This window comes from Euprymna scolopes, chromosome 16 (assembly GCF_053919585.1).
Source record: "Euprymna scolopes isolate OS-2025 chromosome 16, ASM5391958v1, whole genome shotgun sequence".
NCBI classification, from domain to species: domain Eukaryota; kingdom Metazoa; phylum Mollusca; class Cephalopoda; order Sepiida; family Sepiolidae; genus Euprymna; species Euprymna scolopes.
Window position 1 is genome coordinate 23,470,940 of NC_136497.1, and position 6,116 is coordinate 23,477,055.

A 6,116-nucleotide genomic window follows, 5' to 3' on the forward strand; every position below is an offset into this window, starting at 1 on the left:
TAGTGAGCTGGAAAGCATTCCCACGGTACAGAGTTCCACAGGCGATTAGTCCTAGGAAAGAAACTTTGTTCATGGAATTTCGTTTACATTTAGGCACAGATAGAGAATAGGGGGGTGTTTACAGTTATTGTGGCTAGACAAGTGTTTATTGTTTTAAGTTTTGCAGAAAGAAATATTGAATATTGGTCGAACAATTGTCATGAAATTAACGACAGTGTAGTCCCATCACAAACCGCCTGCCATGATTTACAGACATGTTTCTTCTGTCAGAAAGATGTTGCAAGGATGATAAAGGTACATAATCTTCGCGGTGTAAAAGGAGGTTTTGAATCCTTTCAAGGCAGAGAAAAGTGCTCCGAACAGTTGGGGACTCTATTTGTTTCCACCTGTGTTTGTTTACTTACATCCTGCAGTATCTTATTCTGATCTACTTTGCGGATACCCACTGCCTTCTACTGTATCTAGCAAAACCTGGGAGGCGCAGAGTTTGGTTTTCAATGATGTCTCGTTCTTTGGGGGCATTGTTTATCTATTCCTTTTTCCATCTATCAACTTATGTCTTGTAAAGAAAGTAGCCGGAACCCGATGGGAATCTTCCTAAAGAGTCCTCAGAGCAACAGCAGTTACACTCTGCTACAGAATACTGCGCTTAACAGAGTCATGGAGTCAACACAAGATAAATTAGAAAAAAAACCTCCGAGAAACTATGTCTGAAGTCAGCCCAATACAACTGCTATTAGTAGCAAACTCAATTGCACCACCGCACATAAGGTGGGAAGAGGCAACTCAAAAATGTATTGAAAACGTCGTAAAGAACAACTATGATTTACTAATCCAACAAATTTTCAAAGATGCCCCAAGATTCAAGACTCGAAAGCCTTTCTTCAACTCACAAATCAAAATCTATTATATAGGCTGGAGAGAGAAATATAGAGAGACGGATAGAAATAGAGATAGATAGAAATAGTTTTAATAGGTACAGGTTACTTTCGACCTGAGCAACGCCGGGTAGCCCTGCTAGTATATGTACAAACGCACATCTCTTGGCTGACATTAATGTTTTAGTCTGTGAACAACCTGTTCTGTAATCATAGTAGACAGTTTTTATTTAAATTCCCGCATTGCATTGCTATGACTTCAGTTTGAATTATTCGTATCTATTCAAGAGCCTCTCTTAACGAAATTATTCAGATTATTTGATCGGTACGTCTACGTGCATATATCTTTTTTATAAACAAAAGATAATTCACTTAAGAACAATGCTGCAAAAATAATTATTCAATTTAGATCGAAGAAATATGTTTATTTAAACCTCAGTTTACTACTACTACTATTACAACTCCTACTACAAATATTAATACTATCACTACTGATACCTTGTTTACTGTAATGTTGTATTTCTAAAACATTGCTTATCCTCGCAGATTATCCTATCGATTATATTATCATTTATTTCGGCGTATAAGGCGGCCGTCAGATAAGACGAGTAATAAAATTGGAGACAATTTCAATAAATTTATCATATATCGGTTGTATAAGACGACTGCTACATCACGAAACCATGTTTGTTTAGCCTAGGCTAAGGATTGCAACACCCGGTATCTTCTAAAATATTGGTTTTTAAAGATGATTTTTTAAAACTTAAAGGGTAGTTCTATATGCCGAAATATATGCTACCTCGAATCAGTCGATAATTATCACTAGGGCTATAACAACAGCATATTCTTTTCTTTGTTTTGATTTTCAGGTATATATCTTCTGAAACAAGTCGAGAAATTTTGTCAAGACGTTGGGCTGTATCTCGATGATAAAAAAAAGTACATGCATCTAAATCGATCTTCCAACGCACCCGTTGCTTTCATCGAATGGACCAGAAATTGATTGTGTTGACGACTTCAAATACCTTGGAGGCTATTCCAAAATGGAATATGATATGAATGTTAGTGTCGCGCCCCCATGGAGTGCACTTCATTCTTTAGAGAAAGTATAGAAATCTCCAATCAAGAAAGAAACCAAGACCAAGGTCTTCAAGGCCTTCATAGAGTCAATCCTTCTGTATGGCTCAGAACCATGGACACTAAGCGTATCACACCTCGATAGTAAATATACAAGAATGCTTCGACTAGCCTTCAACATATTCTGGAAAAGTCACCCAACAAAGAAGTCGTTGTACAGTTTCATACCTCGTGTTCCAATATTGGGAGGCAGAGACGTCTAGCACTTGTCGGTCACATTAGTCGCCATGATGGACCAGCAGGAAAGCTCTTACTTTGGACTCCAGACGCAAAAAGGAGTTCGACGTCCGTGTGTAACAGTATCCATTATTGAAGAGGAAACTTGTCTAGCAGGAACTAAGCTGGTTGCTGCCATGGTCGAGAAAGAACAATCGGAATTCGTTCACGTTTCACCTGCGCCTATTGACATTGGATGGAACAATGAATGAATGAATTATGCGAACAACTGTTATTATCTTCGCACAACGTTTCGACTGATGTAACCTCCGGCCTTCTTAATCTTGTCGAACTCTGAAATCGCAGTGTCAAACTCGAGAATGAGTACGAAGTTTAATACCAAACACTTTTCAAACCATGGAAGAGTAGCATGTCTTCGTTGTGCCAGCCTTGACCTAGTAGGAGTTGTAAGTAATTTGCAATTACATATTTTATTATCGCCTGCACTGATGTGACCTAACGAGTGAATTATTAAGTAAATTTAGTTGTAGTGACACTCTTCTGGAGGTTGAAGGTTCAATTCTCAGCGTAGGTTATACGACTAATACAACTGCGAAGTGTTTAAGACTTTTATCCGATCATATCTGACGGAACGAGAGCATGCTACATCCTTGGATTAAATAAAGATTTTCGGTTAAAATTCTACGAAGCCTCGAAGAAGATTACTAAGTTCGAAAAGGTACATCAAAAGAAGATCGGAGGTTACGTCGGCTGAAACATGTAAATAAGAACAGTAGCCCAAAATATCCGAATAATCCAAAATGTGTCTAAATTGTCTGAATTGATCGAGGCAAGACTTTATAAGCAGGTCATTATAAGAGCCCAAATGAACATACTTGTTAAAATTAAAAAAGTCTCGCTTTTGTGAATATGGATGTTTTAGTAATGTAATTATTTATGGGGTTTGATTTGATAATCGCCGCTAAAAAGTAAATAGTTGTGTACACAGAAATATACCTTCCATCATAAACGATTCCTGCATCTTGAAATATGTCTGTACACTTCGATAATTGTAATTGTAAATATATTGACAACCTATGCAGAATATATGTACTAGCATTTGGGTATCTTTAAATCAACGCGCATTATTTACTAACACTTAAAGTATTAAAATATCCGAAATTGTTGCATCTATATTTGCTGAACTTAAATTTACAAATTTGTGGTTGATTGTCAAAACTGATCCGAAAATTGGCAATGACGAAAAATGCTACGAACATAAAACCTGTAATGATAATAATGTGATCAGAACATATTATAATATTACCATGCAAAATTACATGCTACAACACCGCCAGATAAAATGAAAATAATACCCTTAATATCTGAATATATGCGCCAGGTTAAGACGTTTATTCTATATATGCATGGAATTACGTCTTTCACTCTCTCCCTTTCTCTCTCTCTCTCATTAGATTCCCTTTTCTCATATGTGTGTGTGTGTGTGTGTGCGTATGTATGAGCGTGTGTATGAGGCTAACAATTGTTCACGCTTGGCATTAACTTAATTTGCGTAAGAATAATTGAATACATTCACATCAGTACCGTATATGAAATAGAAAAAAAATCATTACAGCTCTTATACTTGACTGAATTCTTAGATCGTGCGTCAATTACTTGAGTTACGATTTCGGGTCATGCTAGTTCTGACCTGACTGATTAGCCGTGGATGACGATATAGGTGACTCTGAGTAACTATATATATATATATATATATATATATATATATATATATATATATATATATATATATATATATATCCCTAAAAAATCTGGCCTTGATGGAGGTGGGACTAAAACTTGCTGCTATGGTTTCAAATGATTTGAAATAACAGCAAAGAGAGACTTGATTCCAATATTTCTCATATGTTATATCTAACGTCTTTTAAAGCAAGTACGATTATAAATATCTCTAGCATCAAATAATTCTTACACACTATTTACTTTCTGTATGAAAACCAAAGAGAGGAAGTATGAGAAATATTTGGAATCAAGTTTCCCCTTGTTATTTCAGATCATTTGAAATCATAGCATCAAGTTTTAGTCTTCCCTCCATTAAGACCAAATGTTGTGGGGGAAATATAAGATATTTTGTAATTTATATACAAAATAAGGAAAACAAATGTCTATGATTGAAACATTTTAAGGCTGTAAGAACTTGCCAAAAATAGGCTTTGAATGATAGACGGTCCCCCGTATGTGCGACCTTCAAAACAAATGTCAGGCAGTCCACTACATAATTTGTGTCATTACATACAGGCAATGATCAATAACCGATGAAATTTGGAACTCATAAAATTGCCAAAAATGTGGTGTATCTATCTATCTATCTATCTATCTATCTATCTCTCTCTCTCTCTCTCTCTCTCTCTCTCTCTCTCTCTATATATATATATATATATATATATATATATATATATATGAACTACAGTGACCCTAAAAAGAAAGTCACCACTTTTCATTTTTAAAAACCTTTTCTATAACCCTTTTGCAGTGGTTATGGTCTCTTAAAGTCAGTTTGGGTTTCAGAGTGCCTATTTCATTGAAAGTAATTAAGACAGCACTGGCATGGGAAAAGGGCTAGAAAAGGTGCCCCAAACATTGTCCGCTCCAATACATCATGGCTGGCTTACCACGGTTGGTAGGAACGCTAGTAATGCGGTCGAAATAAAGAAACAACAAAATATTTATCAAGATTGCGGCATGGAACGTTCGTACACTCTTGGAGAAAAATAACTCAGACAGACCAGAAAGACCAACTGCACTCATTGCAGGCGAACTCGACAAGTTTTATATTGACATTGCTGCTTTTAAGCGGTCAGGGCTATACCTTCTTTTGGGGTAGCAGAGGAGCCGAGCAGAGGCAAGAGTGTGCTTTGCAGTGAAAAATGCATTTTATTTACTAAATTGGTTCGACATCCAAAAGGAGTGAATGGCCGACTAATGACACTGAGACTTTCTTTCTCTAATGGTAAGACGTTTGTTACTCTTGTCAGTGCAAACACTCCTACGATGATAAACCCTGATGATATAAAAGAAAAGTTCTACGAAGACCTGAATAACATCATAAGTGCAAGGCCAAATCTGGACAAACTCATCATTCTTTGTGATATTAATGCAAGAGTAGACTGTGACATTACTGCCCGAGAATGGTGTGATAGGAAAACATAGTATCAGAAAATGTAATCGCAATGGTCTTTTTCTCCTTCAAACCTGCTCTGAACATGACTGCTGATTACAACAGCGTGTTTCGCATCCCTATTAGTAAAATAAAGTCATGGATGCACTCTGTCTCTCAAAGCATTGGCATCTAATTGATTATATCATCATCAGTAAACGGGGCATGTAGGACATACGCATCACTAGGGTATTGTGTGGAGTCCAGTGTTGGACAGACCACCGCCTTATAGTGGCTAAGCCGCATATGCAACCAAAGAGAAGACTCCAAGGAAAGATAATACCAAAGTGACCGAATGTCAACAATTGAAAAAATAAAAACTATCCAAAAATCTTTACCTGAAACTCTGTCAGAACGCCTTGAACCTGCTGGAATTGACAACCGAGATGTAGAAAAGGCATGGAAGACAATCCACGTACAACACAGCCATGAAATTCCTTGGGCAAGTCTCCAGGAAACATAAGGAATAGTTTGATGAGAATTGTCTGGAGATTACCCAGTTGCTACAGGAGAAGAAATCTGCATACAAAGTTCATTTTGAAGATCCACCCTCTAAAGTAAAGAAGGACGCATGGAAGAATTTACGTAGTGTAACGTAATCCCCCATTGAGAAGCGTTAGAACTATGCTAAGGTAGCTTTGTATTCCCGGGTGACGCCAGATAACCCAAGGATTTAAGATAGAGAAGATAAATATACACATTTTTTT